The sequence below is a fragment of the Bufo gargarizans genome, chromosome 11 (assembly GCF_014858855.1).
Source record: "Bufo gargarizans isolate SCDJY-AF-19 chromosome 11, ASM1485885v1, whole genome shotgun sequence".
NCBI classification, from domain to species: domain Eukaryota; kingdom Metazoa; phylum Chordata; class Amphibia; order Anura; family Bufonidae; genus Bufo; species Bufo gargarizans.
In genome coordinates, this window is record NC_058090.1 from 99,150,487 (window position 1) to 99,170,748 (window position 20,262).

Here is a 20,262-nt window from a genome sequence, read left to right on the forward strand (position 1 = left end):
GTCTTACCCTTTGTAATCACCCATTCTGGTAAAGCAGAGACATTCTCTCCCGCGGACTCATCAAGGTTGTGGTTGCTCCTAGCAACAGCTTTACTGCACCTCCGCACTTCCTCTCTAGGACTCCGGACACAGTCGCAGGGAAGATATGCACTCCTGAGAACCGCACCGCTCTCTACCTCTTTATCTTCCCAACGGCAACGGCATATCTTTGCTTTCCCCCTGATAGTCCCGACATACCACCAACCTCTTGGAACTTTGTACAGGGTCCATACAGTGTTGAGAACCCATTTCTCAAGGCCAGCTGCAACTGTGCCTCCAAAGCCTTTCGCTCTGCATCAAATTTCGCCAATTCATTTTTAGTGTAGCCAATTGCTATGGCCATTTCTTCTGCCTGCTGTATGCGTCAGCGCTGCCGGACGTACTCTTCCCCGAGACCCATGGTAGCAGGAAAAGCTTTCAGCCACAAGTCCACTTTTGCTGGGCTACTGGCCCTTTAATTCACTGCAGTTTTACTTGCACCACAGCAAAATAGTTCACACTGTTATGAGCAGCACCTGCTCCACTGGACAAAAAAAAGCTTCCGTTCCTTTAACGCCACACACGGCAAAAAACAGCTTTTAGCAGCACCTGCAGTCTCAGCGTTGCCCCTAGCAACCGACCGTTGCCCTTCTCTCATGGACAACTTGCCCGCATCCTCCACCAATTGTAAGGGATCGCCTCTTATTTGGGGGTCATTCTCACAGATACGACTTTAGGACACCAGGTTTCAGGTCCAAACCGTGCATTTATTGCGCACACTCCAACCAATACAGGTTATCATGAAGTCGCAGCTTCACCTAACACATGTGACATCCACATAAAATAATAAACACTTGCCCGTCCAGGCTCTAACTAACACAGAGTTTCCTGACTCACCTGAAGAAGATGAGGCGCTGGCAGACACCACCAATGAAGAAGATGAGGCGCTGGCAGACACCACCAATGAAGAAGATGAGGAGTTGGCAGACACCACCAATGAAGAAGATGAGGAGTTGGCAGACACCACCAATGAAGAAGATGAGGCGTTGGCAGACACCACCAATGAAGAAGATGAGGCGTTGGCAGACACCCACCAATGAAGAGGATGAGGCGTTGGCAGACACCCACCAATGAAGAAGATGAGGCGTTGGCAGACACCCACCAATGAAGAAGATGAGGCTTTGGCAGACACCACCAATGAAGAAGATGAGGCGCTGGCAGACACCACCAATGAAGAAATGAGGAGTTGGCAGACACCACCAATGAAGAAGATGAGGCGTTGGCAGACACCACCAATGAAGAAGATGAGGAGTTGGCAGACACCACCAATGAAGAAGATGAGGCGCTGGCAGACACCACCAATGAAGAAGATGAGGAGTTGGCAGACACCACCAATGAAGAAGATGAGGCGTTGGCAGACACCACCAATGAAGAAGATGAGGAGTTGGCAGACACCACCAATGAAGAAGATGAGGAGTTGCCGGAGGTGTGGAAGACAGGAAGATGCTGAAGTTCTTGTGACTATTCTAAAATAACGGTTACATGTTTCACATACTTCCTCTTCTGTCTTTTTCATTTTTTTTAATGAACTGGCAGTTTTTAGCCTTTGCACCTGTTTTTAGTTCCTCTTATAATTTTCCAAGGAGCTATAGTTCCTAATTTGTGGTAAAGCCGATCTCTGCAGATTATAATTGTGTAATACTTTTTGCTCTGTAAGCAAATGTGATCATGAGTTATATGAGACGTGTGTGGGAGGGTCTTTTCCTCCCCCATTAACAGTATAAGATATACAGTTTGTCTTTTAATAAACATAGACTTGCTTTGATCACTGAGTGTCGGTCAATCAATTCTACATGGGTACCCATTACTGAATCTATGGGCAATGATGATTTGGAACTCGGCATAAATAAGACTAAGGGGTCTTTGCCCCCACAGGAGGTGACCTGGAAGATAGGTCTTGTTGCAACAATATACGATTCCGTGGGATTCCGGAAGCGGTGAAACCTGACCAGCTGCACGAATTCTTGACAGACTTTTTTACGGTTCTGTTACCTACTGCATCTCCAACCGAGCTCTTCATTGATAGGGCTCACAGAATACCGAAACCTAAAAGATAGCCAGCAGGCATCCCTAGGGATGTAATGGCGCACATTACATTACCTAATGGCTGCTGCACGCAATAATCCGGTAGTGCCAGAAAGATTTCGCCCCGTCTCTCTTTACACAGATTTGTCCGCAGCTACTCTTAGTAGACGTCGGGAGTTCCAGGAAGCTACGAAAATCATGAGAGAACCCAGAATTCCATATAGATGGGGCTTTCCAGCTAAATGGTTGATATCCAGAGAAGGAGGCAAGCTGGTGGTATCCACTCCGTCAGAAGCTCTACAACTTATCTGCACCTCGTGGATCTGTGACTCCGCCAAAACCTGCCTCTCCTACACACGTGGAAGAAGAATGGACCACAGTCAGGCAGAGGAATTCTCCAAATGACTGAACTTAATCGTTAGCAAATAAGCTTTTCTCTTTGTTATTTTTCTTTTTTCCCTAGAGAATAATCCTTCATTGTCTCAGGCCTGTTTGGCCAAATCGGGGACTTTTTGTATCTCCCCTCCTAGTAATGCTACTTTCTATCTGATCTAGGCGCTAGGTGTTCCTTGAGATGGGACCCATGTTTTTTGACCTACAGCTTAATGTTTATGTATTTGTTGGTCGCCAGTGATTTGGGTGAGTGGAAGTCGCCAACTAGCAGTAATACTGGTACATTACAATGGTACTTACGTTTACTTCAATTAATGCTAAAGGCTTAAATAGCCCATTCAAGAGATCTCAATTATGGCGGGAGGCCATTGAAACTAAATCTGACATTCTTTGTGTACAAGACACACATATCCTCGCAGGTGACCTTCCCAGACTCAAACATAAGACCTGTCCAACGCCTTCTCTGCTGCTTTTCCTTGATGCGGAGAAGGCGTTTGACAGAGTACATTGGGGATATCTAGAAGCTGTACTAAATAAATTTTGGATCATTGGCATGGCCCACAAAGCCATATTGGCACTATACTCTACCCCATCAGCGAAGGTACTGGCCTCTGGTCATTTATCGGATTCCTTCTATATTACGGGACGAGACAAGGGTGTCCCCTTTCCCCTATAATATTTACATTGGTCATGGAACCTCTGGCTGAGGCTATCAGGTCCTCCAAAAGGGATTACAGGCATTAACATCAATGGGGTAGACCACAGAATAGGGTTATTCGCTGATGATGTCATTATAGCTTTAACCAATCCCCAGAAGTCTCTTCCGAAAGTAATGAACCTTCTTTTGCAATTCAGTGACATCTCATATTATAAGCTTAACGCTAACAAGTCCCTTATGTTAAATATGGGACTTTCTCCCAGGTTAGCTTCTCAGCTAGCACCTCAATACCCGTTTAAGTGGTCACATGAAGGTTTGCCGTACCTGGGAATAACACTTACATTCCCTTCTACAGAATTGTTTGCTCGCAACTATGTTCCTTTGAATAGGATAATCAAATCTGATATAGCCGCCTATTCTAAGGTGGAGGTATCTTGGGTGGGAAGGGTAGCAACTGCTAACATGATGCTCTTGCCCAAAATACTGTACCTTTTTAGGAACCTCCCTATTGTAATACCCCAAAAATACATCGCCGGCTTACAGTCATTATTGAATGCCTTTGTTTGGAATAATAAAGAGCCTAGGGTAGCTTTATACAAATCTGAGCCGCAAGGCGGTTTGGGCCTTCCTAATTTACTTTGTTACTACCATGCTGCAATACTTGATCAAGTAAGGTGCTGGTTACAAGGGGATAATGTACCAGAATGGGTTCTGATAGAAAAATATATTATTGGGCCTACACCCTTAAAGGACTATTTATTGGCAATCCTTAAAAAAACTCATTACTGACTCCGTCATTGCCACCGATGAAAGCAAGTTTAGGTTCATGGCTTAAAACGAGATAAAGAAACAGTTGGTTTCATGGAATATTTTTGACATCACCTTACATATGGTGGAACGGCTAATACTAGATATCTCTTTTTCAAATTGGATAGCTGCGGGAATGACCAAAGTCTGTCAGATTTGGAGTTCAGGACAGTTGGTCCCTTCTCAGCCCTGGCTAGTTCCTTTCAGATATCCAATAAAGAGTTCTATAAATACTTGCAACTAAGATCCCTTTTGGGCTCCCTTTCAAAAACCCCAAGACTCGTTACTTCAACTTTTGAGATGTATTTTTTTGGCACATCTGACCGTACTAAAGGTTTGTCAAAAGTTTATAAACTACTTCTGGAACACAGTTCCACCGATGAGGTGTCAGGGTTGGTGAGATGGACATCTGAATTGGATTTACCTAATGATGAACAAATTTGGCATTTACTGCAGCAAGGAAATTCTCGAGCTGTGCAACACACACGTAAAGTGCTATAAAAGTGGGATATGACCCCTCAACGCTTATCTAAATATAAGATGTGAGAAGGCGATGGGTGACATAAAACACTATCATTACTGAACAGGATTTTGGGCACCTCTAAGCCCAAGGATCCTGCTCTCTGTTTATTACTTATAGGGACTGAGGATTTTCCAAGAGTCGATAGGGTCATAATATTTCATAATCTTACAACAGTAAAGACGTTAATAGCTAAACATTGGCGTTCCACCAAAATTCCTTCACTTGATGATATAATACGCAGGGTGGGCTATAATTGTGCAATGGAGGGTCCTGTAGGGGTTCTTACGATTCCTATTTGCAGTATTGGAATAAGTGGCTGAAAGCATATCCGAACTGAAATACCTTGTCATACAGGTGAAACTCAAAAAGTTAGAATATCGCGCAAAAGTCCATGTATTTCAGTAATGCAAATGAAAAGGAATTGCCTTAATGCAGCTTAAAATCCATACCTCCTGAGCGAAGGGGACCTCAACATTGTGACTTGGGGGTTTCATAAGCTGTAGCCATAACCATCCAAATTATGACAAATAAAGCTTGGAATCTCTCGCTGCCTGTAATGAGTCTCATGTTAGTTTTAACTTTTAAGTTGCTTTACTAAAATAAATGGACTTTTGCACGATATTCCCATTTTCCGAGTTTCACCTGTATATCTGGCTCACCTGCGCCATTATATTTTTCGTTCCTCTTAACATTGCTTTGCTCTTCTCCAGCTGTGTTGTATTGTTGCTTTTGTTCCCCCTCTCCTTACCCTTCTACCCCTTCCCTGGGTAACTATACGACAACTGTGTACACGTAACCTGACTACTAGTGACGTGTATATTGTCAAACGTTTCTATACATTGTATTTATTTTTGATCATCACATTATCCGGCTCTGTGTGTACATTGTAACCTGTTACCCCTTTGATATCAATAAAAATGTTGTGAAATATAGTACAGGAAGAATACCTTATTATTCACACACAGTATCAGTGATGTCATCAGCAAGGGGCGGGGCTGTGACAACCTCTCAGACAGGATATGCAAGCAGGTTGTCAGCAGGAATAGATTCTTAGCTTTCCCTGCTGGATCTCATTGATATGTCTTTGCTTGTAGTGCCCCCTGATTAGGGAACCGCTGATCCACAAAACACGAACCGGCCGCCGCGTGCGGACCCACTGACGCGATTCCCTCAGCTTCCGGATCCGCGTGGCCGCACTGGTCCTAAGTCTGGCTGTATCTTCTGGAACCCCGACCCATTGAAGTCAGTGGGTGCTCAGATACACATTATATACACAGCTCAGCAGGCAGTATCACAAGGATAGGATTAGATACACAGCTCAGCAGACTGTATCACACAGGATAGGATTAGATACACAGCTCAGCAGACAGTATCACACAGGATAGGATTAGATACACAGCTCAGCAGTCAGTATCACACAGGATAGGATTAGATACACAGCTCAGCAGACAGTATCACACAGGATAGGATTAGATACACAGCTCAGCAGGCAGTATCACACAGGATAGGATTAGATACACAGCTCAGCAGACAGTATCACACAGGATAGGATTAGATACACAGCTCAGCAGGCAGTATCACACAGGATAGGATTAGATACACAGCTCAGCAGACAGTATCACACAGGATAGGATTAGATACACAGCTCAGCAGGCAGTATCACACAGGATAGGATTAGATACACAGCTCAGCAGTCAGTATCACACAGGATAGGATTAGATACACAGCTCAGCAGGCAGTATCACACAGGATAGGATTAGATACACAGCTCAGCAGACAGTATCACACAGGATAGGATTAGATACACGGCTCAGCAGGCAGTATCACACAGGATAGGATTAGATACACAGCTCAGCAGACAGTATCACACAGGATAGGATTAGATACACCGCTCAGCAGACAGTATCACACAGGATAGGATTAGATACACAGCTCAGCAGACAGTATCACACAGGATAGGATTAGATACACGGCTCAGCAGGCAGTATCACACAGGACAGGATTAGATACACAGCTCAGCAGTCAGTATCACACAGGATAGGATTAGATACACAGCTCAGCAGACAGTATCACACAGGATAGGATTAGATACACAGCTCAGCAGACTGTATCACACAGGATAGGATTAGATACACGGCTCAGCAGACTGTATCACACAGGATAGGATTAGATACACTGCTCAGCAGACAGTGTTACATAGGATGGGATTAGATACACTGTCCCTGGAAGTTATGAGAGCATACAATGGGGTGGTGATTGCAGGCTGTGAAGGGTTAATGTTGTGGGCTGGATGATGGGAGTGACCGCTCAGGGGCCTCTGATACTATGTGTTGCAGGAGGCCAGCAGTTTGGTGTCGGTGTCTGGGGGGTGAGTACACAGCACAGCTTGTATGTTACTATTAATCAGTGCTCAGACATGCTGGGAGTTGTAGTTGTGTAGCAGCTGTAATCAGTCATCACCTGTCCATTATATGTGTATAATCGGTGAGCTCTCCTGTCGTCACCTCTACGTAGTACAATGCGCCTCAGGAGAACTTTCTTGAATGAATATGGCAGATAACTGGCCACCGACCAATTCGACCTCCACTCTTTCTACTCTTTCTGTGTAGGTCTTTAGAGCCTGACACTGTGACTTACATGGGACTGCCCCAGAGCCTGACACTGTGACTTACATGGGACTGCCCCAGAGCCTGGCGAGCCGTGGCCTCCTGTTTTCCTGAAGACGTAGGTGGGATAAATCTGCAGGTAATTGCAGGGTGTCAGGGGCTCTGCAGGTGGAGCAGAACTTTATTTGGAGTTGTCGCTGAGTGTGTTTTTTTCGGATTTGTAGGACGCGTTGTAATGTCACCAGTTGTGGTTGTAAAACATGAGACGTTTTCCTAATTTTGCTGTGAATCTGGGACAAGAGCCAAGAGACTCCGGATGTGATGGGCTGTAAAGATCCTGCCATTCTGGAGTTGTTTTATGGGCTACTTCTTCTTCTGTTTCTCAAGCTAGGTGAGAACCACGCTGCTCACCATTACATAAGGCCTATCCCAGCTTTCCCAGACTCCTGACCGGCAAATCCTTTAAGTTATGTAATGTGTGGTCACGTCTGTGTAGGGAGGAGCATGGCTGCGTCTGGCGTGTGACACTAGCTCCGTTCCCCCTCCTTGCCTCCAGGATCCCGAGTGCGCGGGACGTTCAAGAAGCCGGTGGTGACGCCGCGTGGGTGAGCTGGTGCGGCTCGCTCTCCCAGGGTCTGCTGAATGCGGTTAGCGCTTGTCTGTCCCGGTCTCCTGCGCGCTCTTTGGTCCTTCTGGTGGCTCTGGATGGTGGCAATCTGGAGGCACAGCAGCTGACACTCGTGGGGCACGGTGGGGGAGTGTTGATAAGGAAGAGAGCCGGGATAAAGTTATCTCTGGATGTGAGCAAGAAAGAGAGCAGCATTGTTTTATACTTCTTATCTGTCTCTTTCAACATATCCAACCCCCTCCCCCCCTCTAACTACTGCGTTTAGCCCCTCAAATAACTTTCTATCCTCTACCCCCTAATTCCGGAGATACTAACTCGGATCTGGGACTGAGGCCCCCCCATAAATTGCCCTAACACCTTCCTAACCTGCCCTCTGATTACTGGTGGAGTAACTCTGGACTGCCAACTCCCTGACCAGTTTATTACCAGAGAGAGGACCAACATGGATCCGATACTAATAATGCTAACAGGCGTTCAAGACAAAAACAAAATGCTTTAAGTAAAGATCTGACCTCCTCATCTTCTCCACGAAGACCCCCTAACCCTGGGAATGAGATAGGGGTAGAGCTTGGTTTGGAAGAAAATACGTATTTAGACGGCCGTGGAGGGAGAAAAAGGGGATTCTGACCCAAAAATTGTGAAAAAAATTTTGGTGTGGTTACGAGGTTAGAGTATGATGGGGAAGGTGGTCACACAGATGGGGGGCAATCAAACAGATGTCACGTTAATTAGAGAGGATTTTACAAAGGTGAGAGACTGTGTTCAAGAATTGGAAAGTAGACCGTCACCGGTGGAAGATTTATTGTTTAAACTGGAGAAAGAGGCAATATCTCTAAAACAAACGAATGCTGCCATGGAGAATGAGTAAACAGATTAGGAAGACCGAGCAAGAAGAAACAATCTGAGACGGGTGGAGATACCTGAAGGAAAGGAAGGTTCGGATTGTGTCAGATATTGGAGAACTGTACATCTCAGACGGTTCTGAGTTCCATAGCCATTGAGAGAGCGCACAGAGACGCCAATAAAAGAGGATAGCCGGGGGAATATCCAAGAACAATGCTGACTAAGTTTGTATCCTGCAGAGATGGGGAGGCTGCCTGGAAGGAGGTCAGAGCCTCGGAGAAGTTTCAAATAGATGGGACAAAAATAAGTGTGTACCCGGGGTTCTCAATGGCTACCAGCGCTCAAAGGAAAAATATAATAGTATAAGAAAGAGATTGAGGTTTTTCCAGCTAAACTCCGGGGAGTATATCGGGATAAAACCCCTGAAGAAGCATCTGAACGGGCAGATTTAAAGAGCCTGCGTGAAAAGTATATATATAAGCGGCTATATGGAGTGTACCATGCATGTTAGTGGGGCTCTCTGTTTTCACAGAAGGGGGAGCGGTTGGGGGTGGGATTAGGTTTTCCCGATAAGATAATAATGATAAGATAATAATGATAAGAATTATTTCTGTCAATGTACGTGGGTTAGCACATGCTGGGATGGAACGTCCGGCTGTAGCTCCACCTCCCTTCCCTGCCGAGCGATGAGCGAACTTGTCTGAAGCGCCTGCCGCTGCCTGCCGTGGGAGCCACGTGCTTTATCTCTCGGCGTCCCCAGGTCCAGATGAATGCTCCCGTTCGCCTGTCCTCTGCTCCTTTAATGGAAGCCTGTTTCTGTGTGCCGCTTTATGGTGATCAGCTGGTGGCGGCTACGAGGCAGGACGGAGAGACTGCTGTCTGGAGGACAGCGGGGGAAAGAGAGGAGTTCGGTATGTCTGCCCGGATGAGGAGGGTCGCCTGGGTGAAGCTGTATTTTTCTCTCTTGTGATAAGGGGAGTACCGCATGGTCCTTGTGTGTATCTCACCCTCAGATGTAAAGGAGGGTGAGATTCAGGGCAGTTGGAGTGTGGGTTCTATGATGGGTGGATGAAGTTCGGCAGATAACCAGAATAGAAGAAGGTAGGGTTGTTTCGGGTATCGAATTTTCAATACTTTTGTCCCGGTATCGATGCAATATTGGTATTGGCCTTTTATCGATACTAGGCTGTGTTACTGCACAGCCCAGTATCAGAGAACATGGATCGGGCTGCTCTCAGCGTGCGCCATGTTCCCTCGGCAGCACGGGGAGAAGGACGCAGTCTCTCCGTCCCCCCTGTGCTGCCGCTGCCACCAATGGGAACGAAATACACCCGACCTCTGACAGGGCACTGCGTCCGCGGCAATTAACCCCTCGCTGATCGCAGCTCCCTGTCAGAGGTCTGGTGCCGCCAATGTGTTTCTGCCACCGGCTGTATTTGTATTAAACGTTAATTATCATTGGTGGTGCAGTGGGCCCCCCCCTGTATTAAAAACATTGGTAGCAGTGGCCACAGGGTCCTCTCCCCTCCTCCTCATTGGTGGTAATGTGGCAGTTGTGATCGGAGCCCCAGCAGTGAAATTTCAGGGCTCCGATCGGTTACCATGGCAGCCAGTACACTACTAAAGCCCTCCAAGGTAACCTCCCTGCTGCTGTGTACTATGCCCAGGTCAGCAGGGAGGGTGTAAGATCCTATTCACTGTAATAGAGATCTATGTGGGTGAATAGGACAAGGGATCAAAAGATTCCAGGTTCTGGCCCCTAAGGGGGGAAATAGTTATTTAAATAAAAAGTAAAAAAAAAACACACCAAAATATTAAGTATAAATCACCCCCCTTCCCAATTTTACATATGAAATATATAAACAATAAATAAATAAACATATCTCACATATCGCCACGTCCGAATTAAAATTGAATGAAGGGTTTAGGAGTTTCAGCTCCTTTACATGTGGCACCCTGTTTTTAAAGGGACCAAAAGTAATTGGACAATTGACTCTCAGGCTGTTTCATGGGCAGCTGTGGGAAGTTCCTTCATTGTTTCATTCTCAATTAAGCACATAAAAGGCCTGGAGTTTATTTGAGGTGTGGTGCTTGCATTTTGAAGATTTTGCTTAGAAGTAAACATGCGGTCACAGGCGCTCTCCATACAGGTGAAACAAGCCATCCTTTATCTGCGAAAACAGAAAAAACCCATCCGAAAAATTGCTGCACTATTAAAAGCGGCAAAATCTACAGTCTGGTTCATCCTGAGAAAGAAAGAAAGCGCTGGTGACCTCAACAATGCAAAAAGACCTGGACGCCAATTGAAGACAACAGTGGTAGATGATGGCAGAATAATTACCATGGTGAAGAGAAGCCCCCTCACAACAGCCGACCAAGTGACCGCACTCTCCAGGATATAGGTGTATCAATCTCCAAATCTACCATAAAGAGAAGACTGCATGAACGTAATACAGAGGGTTCACTGCGCGGTGCAGCCAATCATCAGCCTCCAGAATAAGAAGGATGGATTGGACTTTGCTAAAAAACATCTTAAAAAACCCGCACACTTCTGGAAGAACATTCTTTGGACAGATGAAACCAAGATCAACATCTACCAGAATGATGGAAAGAAAAAATTAAGGTGAAGGCTCAGTACAGCTCATGATCCAAAGCATGTCACATCGTCTGTAGAACACGGCGGAGGCAGGGTGATGCTTGGGCATGCATGGCTGCCAGTGGCCCCGGGGCCCTCATGCTTATTGATGATGGGACACAGGACAGAAGCAGCCGGATGAATTCTGGGGTTGTCAGAGACAGACTGTGCGCTCAGATCCAGTCCCATGCAGCCAAACTGATTGGTCGGCGTTCATAATACGGATGGACAATGACCCAAAACATAAAACCAAAGCAACCCAGGAGTTTATTACAGCAAAGACGTGGAATATTCTAGAATGGCTGAGTCACCGGATCTGAACCCAACAGAGCGTTTCACTGGTTAAAGACTAAACTTCAGACAGACTGGAAACTGAAAACCGCGGCAGTAAAGGCCGAGCATTAAAGAGGAGGAAACGGCGTCTGGGGATGTCCATGAGGTCAAGACTACAGGCAGTCACTGCCAACAAAGGGGAACATTAGAAATTAACATTTTATTTACAATTATTTCATTTTGAGCCCCTGAAATGAAGGGATTGAGTTTAAAAAACGCTTTAGTTCCTCATATTTTTAAGCAATCATTTTGTTCAACCGACTGATATAAAGATGAAAGTCTGAACTTCAACTGCATCTGAATCCATTGTGGTAATGTACAGAACAGAGATTAGAAAATGTTGTCTCTGTCCAAATACATATGGACCTAACTGTATGTATGATTGTGGTGTTTATAAGAACTACTATTCATGGCATAGACATGATACTACTAACTACTGCTTCGGTGCAGTACTTTATCACCCATCATCTGGTCTCCAGTACACCAACGCTGGACTTCTGCATCTCTGCTGTGCCTACATTCACTTATATCTATGAAATAATTATTAACCCTCTTAATGTGTAGTTGGAGTCCATGGAAGAATTCTATTGCCTAACGACGTACAACTGAGGAATGAAGGCTCTTGTTTGAGGCGATGTTGGACTAAACTTAGTCACTCACTAAAGAATATTCTCTGGGGTTTTTTTTTTTTTTCATTGTTGCCACTAATTCAAATATGGAGGATTTATGGGATCGTTAATTGTATTAATTGAGACTTTATATTCAAAAAGGAAAGGTGGGGTAGGTAGGAGGAAGAAGGGAAAGGGAGAAAAAAGAAAGAGAGAAAAAGAAAGGCGTTTGTTGTGGAGGGAGGTAATACTTTGGAGGTAACAATGGTTAGAGGGATTCTGTCACCTGGATTTTAGTGACAGAGCTTTTAACATCATCACATCAGTTTGCTTGTTTTGTATTAAAATATGCTAGTATTACTGCCCTAAGTGTTGTCCGTTGTCTACCATTAATATGGTAATTACCTGAGTAAGGTGCCCAAGGGGCTGTCCCTCCGGCCGCTGGTGCCCAGCCGCGCCCCTTCTCCTGGAGCTCAGCACCGCCCCACTGCTAATTTATTCACTCCTCATTGCCGGCTGGCGCATGTGCAGTGCGTCCTGTGAAGCCGATCCCAGGCGCTCCATCTACTGTAGTTAGGAAGGGGCAGAATAAGTCCAACCTCTAAACAAAAAACCCTGGTGGGGAGGATATGGAAGATTCTGAGGTGGCGTCATCATCCCCAACAGATACTGTATGTTCTCCTACATTATCTGACATTATGTCAGCAGTGTCTCAGACCAATTTAGTGTTGGAGATGATAATGAAACAAATTGGAAAACTAAAATCTGAAGTACAAAGAACAAAGGATAAGTGAGCGAGAAGACCAAATGCTCAGAGTTGTCAAAGACCTTAAAGGGAACCTGTCATGTGGATATTTGATTATAATCTAACTAATTATATACAATCATTAACTACTAAAAAGTACCTTAGATGTATTCACTTACTGGTGTGACAGATGGTCGCCTCATAATATACACACAAAGATGCCGCATGCTAATGAGCTGATTTGAGTCCAGCGTGATGTCATCGAGTCCAGCGTATATTTAATTCAGAGCTATAGCCACTCCCCTGCCCACCTGCTGCTCATTCATATGGAAACAAACTGTCATTCAGCAGCAGGTGGGCGGGGAGAGTCAGGAGCTCATGAATATTCATGACTCATCATTATCAGCAGGAGCTTTTCAATACAAGATGTTGGCAGATTGACTGGGTCAATTAAAGAAAGTGACCCAGCATTTTGCTAAAAGAATCAGTCACTTATTTATGTTGCCCTTAGTTAGGACACCATAAAACTGGTGACAAGTTCCCTTTAAGAGCCTGAAAGGGGAGAATGTGGCCCCTTAGCACGAAAATTACAGAACTGGAAGACAGGGAAATGTCACGGATGGTGTAACAGAAAACAAGAAGTTACAAATAAGGATCCGACTGGCTTGATCCAAAACTAAGGAACAAAAGGGTGACCCCTATTAAAGCCCTGAAGCTTTCCCTGTCTTCTCAGCCCATGCAAAGATCTCAGTGATAGAAGGTTGCATGTCCACGTACCTAGACTGAATGACACCTGCAAACCCTATAATAGTGGGGGGACACGACCACCAGCTCCCTGCACTTAATACGGAGGGAGTCAGGGTCACCTTGAACCAAGCCAACAGGAAAACCTCAAATACAGAAATGGACTTATCTGAAAACCCAGCTTTTGCAACTTCTAGCAGAGAACACAATCCAGGATGTAATATAAACCGCAAGGTGAGGCAGTATGGGGAGGAGATATATAGGGAGGCAATCACTGCTAATAGATGTAAGCTGGGAGAGGGAGGAGAGATGTCAAAACGAAAGCAAAACAAAAGAAGATCATGCAGGAGGTACTGAGGAACATCTATCAGAACTTCTCAAAGATCTGGTGGTGACAGGAATGGAGATCAAATATTAGACTCATAGGTATACCTGAGATAACAGAGGGTGCAAATTGTGCACAATATATTCAAAATTGGATTACTAAGGTGGTTGGTGGGAGAAAGTTTCTCTAACTTATTTACAGTTGAGAGAGCACATAGGACACCGATGAAGAATGCAGTAGGTAATTATCCAAGAACAATAATAGCAAAAATTATGCCGTTTAAGGACAAAGAGGTTGAATCTGTGGAAAAACATGGATCAAAAGTATCCGTTTATCCGGACTATTCTTCTACAACACAAACAGAGAGAGAAATGTTTTGATGTTAGGCGGACATGGCTTACTCTCTTTTGTATCCTGATAAACTTAGAATTGTATATAAAGGTATTCTATATTAATTGTATATATGAGGTATTCTAGTAAAACAAGGCGAAGCAGGTTATTGATGTTTGAGAGAAGCGGATAGGGAGGTGGACTTCGCGTCAGTAGTGGGAGTGATACACCAGAGGGGGAGGATGGGAGAGAGCAAGAGGAAAGGGGGGAAATGTTTATTTTTTTATATTTTTTTCGGGATTGGTTTTGACATAAAGGATATTGATTAAAGCTTTATCTTGGAATGTAAGAGGATTGGGGGAGAAAATGAAGCATTTTGCAGTGTTTAGTGTAATAGGTAGATATCTTCCAGCCATAGTATGTTTAACGGAGACCCATATGTTAAAAGACAGATTGGGTCTTTTAAAAAGAAAATAAATAGCTTATCACTTTCACTCTGTTTACAGTGGGTATAGTAGAGGGGTTAGTATTCTAATCCATAAAGATAGCTCATGCTCAGTTATTTCTCAATGCAGAGGGGCGTTCTGTCCTCCTGTTTGGATGCTTTGAGAAAGTAGATGGGTAGCGGCAGGGAGTTCTATCCCACCACCTTACGGGCATGAGGTGCTGTTAAAACGTAATTACTTTTTACAGGATAAATATAATTGCCCAATGCTATTGCTGGGAGATTTCAACTACACAATAAATGAAGATTTAGATAGATTGACTAATAAAGTTAAAAAAAATAAGTTAAAAAAATAATATAAGTTTTACATCAGACACGGAGGCTTCATATTGCTTTCTCTTCCTTTACTGATCACCATAGCAGCAAGGAGAAACAAAAAACAAATGCAAATGGTCACCATAGCAACCCATATGTCCCACCCCTACAGCCCCAATATAAGGCTGCGTCCAAGGCGGTACTTCCTCTTTCTTGCTGCTCACCAGATAAGTGACATTTTATTTTATCTGCTGACTGTTATTCCCTAAGAGTTTAATTCTGGCTATTCCCCGGGTTATATTTCTCCCCTGGGGTTTGTTTTCTCCCTTTAGGTGTTTACGTTTAGGCAGCGAGATATAGATATATATTTTATCTTTGTTTCCCCTGTCGGGGCATCCTCTGCCTACCCCAGTAGTACTGGGACCTGATCGCGCGCGGCGTTTTCCCTGGGGCCCCTTCCGCTCGTCCCCTCTCTTCTACAGCAGGTAGCAGGGTTATGTGCAGTGCCATCGGATCTGTGGTCTAACTCTGTTTATCCCCTGGGACTTTTACTTGGGACTCCCCACAGTGCCGGGCCGATTCTCTGGCCTTGCCGCCATTTTACCTCCCCTGTGCTGGGCACTCCCCTCTGGCACGCCCCTCACCTTGCGCGCGTCTTCGCTCTGGTCGGCGCCCTTTTCTCCCCGCTTTCGCGCTCACTCTGGCTGTCTGGAGCGAGATCTCGCGAGATTCCGGCGGCCATTTTGGTTCCCGTTCCCGCGAGATCTCGCTTCATCCGGTCTCCTGCGTGACGGCTGCCGGTTCCTCTGTGTTAGCGCTCCTCTCCTCTCGCTCCTGGGGTGATTAACCCCTCAGTTAACTGGCGCTGCGTTTTCTTTGGCCTCCGGCTCTCCTCTCTGCCCTCTCCTTACAGGTGCCCTGTTTCTTTTACTTAGCAGCATGGACCCCTCGGCCCAATCTCCCCCTAGGGGTGGAACCTCTGGCAATATTAGTCTCCCTGGCTCAGACTCACAGGCGCAACTCATCCAGCGCTCTGTGTCTGATGCAATCCTGCAGGCCATGGGTTCCATGTCCACGGTTTTGTCCCAGACCATCTCCCAGGCCCTGTCTGCACACCCCCTAGCTGGGGCCAGACTTGCTCCACCTGAGACTGCACAGCACTCTTTTGCTGCTGAACCTCCTGTGGGACAGGAGACGATGACCGGTGTGTTGATGACCACCCCAGACGACGCGCTGAGGTCGCGTAAGAGAGCTTGTCCCCGCCAGGCTGACAAATCGCGGGTGTGGAAGCACGCTAGAGCCCTAGCGGATGCCGTCTCTGACTCGGATCTGGGTTCGGGCCCGGAGGATCCAGCAGAGGCTTCTGATTTTTCTGAGGAGGATGACTCCCCTCGGGGGTCCGACCCCATTGCCACTCCCCCTGCTATGCCTTTAGCTGTAGGTTCCTCCACTACCTCAGCTGACAATTTACCTTTGGATTCCTCCGGGGCCCCCATGTTTGATCCTGAGGCCCTCCATCATCCCAGATCAGCGGAGTGGCTCCCCGATTCCCAGATTAGCAGCTATCTGGAGCATTGGGCCCGTCGTCCTCTGTCCAAAGAGGCGCGCAGTAAACTACGGGCTGAGTGTCCTCGGCCCATTATACCCCATAAGGTCTGCGACACGCCCGTCGTGGACCCAAAGATGACCCAGTTTTTGTCTAAGTCTGGGTGGAATGCCAAGAAGGGTTTGGATTCGGCCCTTAGAGGCTGCCAGGATAAGCTACTGGATATTTTCGGTCCACTGGCAAAGATTATGGAGTTGGCGGAGTCCGCCAGACAGGAGGGTTCCCACATTGACCCGGAGGAGCTCACGGGCTGGGCCCAGAGGGCGATTTGCATCGCCGGGGGAACCAATGCGTCCCTATCTGTGGAGAGGCGCAAGGCCATCCTGCTTAGGATAGACCCCAAGCTCATTAATCTCGCCCAGACGGAGACGGGCAAAGAGGCGGAAGGCCTACTTTTTGGGGACTCCTTTATTAAGGACCTCAGCCGCTTCGTCGGCACGTTTTCCGCTCTGGACAAGGCGCAGGCCACTATGCGCAAAGTCTTCCAGGGCCGGGTCTCTCACAGGGCCGGCAGCAACAGGGGCCGTCTGTCCGGCCGTTCCAGCACCCGAGGCAGGGGTGTTTCCAGAGGCTCCTTCTCCCAGCGAGCTGCGTTTCAAGACCAGCGGTCTCCCCAGACGTTCTTCCCATCCAGAGGGGGACAATGGCGCTCCCGTTCCTTCCGAGGAAACACGGCTCCCCGCAAGTTTTCCGGTAAGTCAGACCCCGGTCGGGGATTCTTCGGTACCTTATGTAGGGGGCAGACTTCGGCATTTTTTACCCGCTTGGGAACTAATCACATCAGACCCGTGGGTTCTGGGGACGGTCAGGGGCTTCTCCATAGAGCTCATAGACACCCCTTGCTCGGTACAGCTCCCGCCGGCCCCTCTTCGGAGGGGATCGGACTCCGCTCGGGTGGACGAGGAGCTCTCTTCCCTTTTCCTCAAGGGGGCCATAGAGAGAGCTCACGGTCACTCAAGGGGGGTGATAAGCAACATTTTCTTAGTCCAGAAGAAAGGGGGGCAGATGCGTCCCGTCATCAATCTCCGGGCGCTAAACAGCATCGTGCGGTACCGACACTTCAAGATGGAGGGCATCCATCTACTTCGGGACCTCCTCTCCCCCGGGGATTGGCTCGTGAAGCTGGATCTGAAGGACGCGTACCTGACGGTCTCGGTGGCCCCCCAGTCCAGGGATCTCCTTCGTTTCCTCTGGAAGGGCAAGTTTGGAGATTCACATGCCTTCCATTCGGCTTGTCGTCGGCTCCGTGGTGTTTCACCAAGCTCCTGCGTCCGGTCATGGCCTGGCTGAGGAGTCGCGGGGTGCGCCTCATAATTTATCTGGACGACATCCTCCTGATGCATCAGTCCAGATCGTCGCTGCTGCAACACCTCCGATGGACGTCGGATCTCCTGGAGTCGCTCGGTTTCCTACTCAACTTGGAGAAGTCTTGGCTCACTCCCTCCCAGAGGTTGGACTTCCTCGGCTTCACGGTGGACTCGATCTCGGAATCCCTCAGCCTGCCGGGGGACAAGTTACGGTCCATTCGCAAGGAACTGCGACGGGCGTTGACCAATGCCCACCTGTCCCTGCGTCATCTAGCCCGCATCATCGGCCTGCTGGCATCCTCCATACAGGCGGTCTTCCCGGCGCCCTTGCATTACCGGGCCCTACAGCGCTTGAAGATTGCGCACCTCCGCTCGGGGGCCTCCTTTGCGGACATGGTGGACTTGGATGCGGAGGCCAAGGAAGAGATCCGTTGGTGGATCGCCAATCTGGAAGCTTGGAACGGCAGGGCGATTTTTGGCTTCCAGCCGGAGTTCACCATCGAGTCGGATGCCAGCCTTCAGGGCTGGGGAGCACACTGCGACGGGGTCTCCACCGGGGGGCCTTGGTCGCAGGTCGAGACGCGCTTGCACATCAATGCCTTAGAGTTGCTGGCCGGCTCTTTGGCCGTCAAGAGTTTTACCAACGGTTTGGCCAATGCATGTATCCGTCTCCGGATGGACAATATTTCAGCGGTTCGCTACATCAACCGTTTGGGCGGAACCCAGTCGGCTACCCTGGCGGGGTTGGCGAAGGATTTTTGGGCGTATTGTCTCTCCAGGGACATCATGGTGCAAGCCGAGTACCTGCCGGGACTTCACAACGTACGGGCGGATTGGAGTTCCCGCCATCTTACGGACGGCAGCGACTGGCAGTTGGACCCGTCGATTTTCTCGGAGGTGTCGTCCAGATGGGGACCCTTTTCCGTGGACTTGTTCGCCTCCCGGCTCAACGCTCACCTCCCTCGGTTCTACAGTTGGCGCCCGGATCCGGAGGCGATGGCGGCGGACGCGTTTCTGCAGGACTGGTCCTCCGGCCTTCTCTATGCTTTTCCCCCATTCATGATGATTCCTCGGATGCTTCTCCAGGTGCGTCGCCATCGGGCGGAGTTGGTGGCGATAGTCCCGTTCTGGGAATCTCAGGTATGGTTCCCGTCTCTCCTGGAGCTTCTGGTGGACATCCCAGTCCTTCTTCCGAACCCGACCTCTCTCCTGCGCTGCCCTCAGGGGACTCTCCACCCCCTGCTCCTGGACGGATCCCTTCGTTTGATGGCCTGCCGGCTCTCAGGACTCCAGGAGCGGTCGACGGAATTTCGGAGGCAGCTAGGCGCCTCTTGGACGACGCTTGGGCTCCCGGCACCCGAAAATCTTATCGGGCGGCCTGGCGAACTTGGGCTGGCTGGTGCGTGGAACGGGACCTGGATCCCGTTTCAGCTCCTGTAGCTCAGTTGCTTCAATTCCTCACCTCTCTGTTTGAAGGGGGTAAGGCTTACAGGACGATCAACCTTTTTCGTTCGGCGATCTCTTCATCGCACCTGGGGTTTGATGGCGTTCCGGCAGGACAGCATCCTTCCGTTTCGCGCCTCCTCCGAGGCGCACGTCTTTCTCGGCCTCCCCGCCCGAGGTTTTCTTCCACTTGGGATGTTTCCCTGGTACTTACCTTTTTGTCCTCTTGGCCTTCCAATGCTGACCTTTCCTTACGTCAGCTTTCCGCGAAGTTGCTCACGCTCTTTTGCTTGATTTCTTGTAAAAGAGTTTCTGATGTGCGGGCTCTGGACCACGACGCCAGATCCTTCACCCCGGAGGGCGTGTCATTTAACATTTCAAGACGCACGAAAACGAGCATCCGGGTCGTTTCGTATCCCAGCTTTCCAGCTTCCCCGGCCTTGTGTCCGGTAGCTTGCTTGAGAGAGTACGAGGCCAGGACTCGTCCTCACAGGTCTCCGACTGTGCCGCAGTTGTTTCTCTCCATCCGTCACCCGTTCGGCCCGGTGACTAGCCCCACCTTGGCCCGTTGGTTAAAATGGGTTATGGCTCTTGCCGGTGTGGACACTTCGGTGTTTACAGCTCATTCGGCGCGCGGGGCGGCGTCTACCTCCTTGGCGGTCTCGGGTGCTCGCCTGGAGGACATCCTGCGATTGGCGGACTGGTCGAGTTCCTCCACGTTCCGTGAGTATTATTTCCGTCCTCCTCCTCATTTATTTGATCCCTTGGTTAACCAGCTTTGAACTAGCAATATGAAGCCTCCGTGTCTGATGTAAAACTTAATGATTTTCCTAGTCTACGACGTAAAGTCATAGTTTTATTAAGA

The 20,262-nt window shown here is 48.0% G+C and overlaps 1 protein-coding gene across 2 annotated transcripts in view; it reads left to right on the plus strand.

The window, feature by feature from the left end:
- The first annotated feature begins 6,799 nt into the window (after window positions 1–6,799).
- LOC122921867 (toll-like receptor 2) overlaps window positions 6,800–20,262 on the plus strand; it is a 41,258-nt gene continuing 27,795 nt past the window's right edge. Inside the window, exons 1-3 of one of the 2 annotated variants that reach the window (XM_044272156.1) lie at window positions 6,816–6,852; window positions 7,094–7,229; window positions 7,315–7,481. The gene's annotated coding sequence lies outside the window, so the exon portion shown is untranslated. Of the gene's footprint in view, window positions 6,853–7,093; window positions 7,230–7,314; window positions 7,482–20,262 lie in introns of both variants that reach the window. The other variant, XM_044272157.1, reaches the window with a different exon arrangement.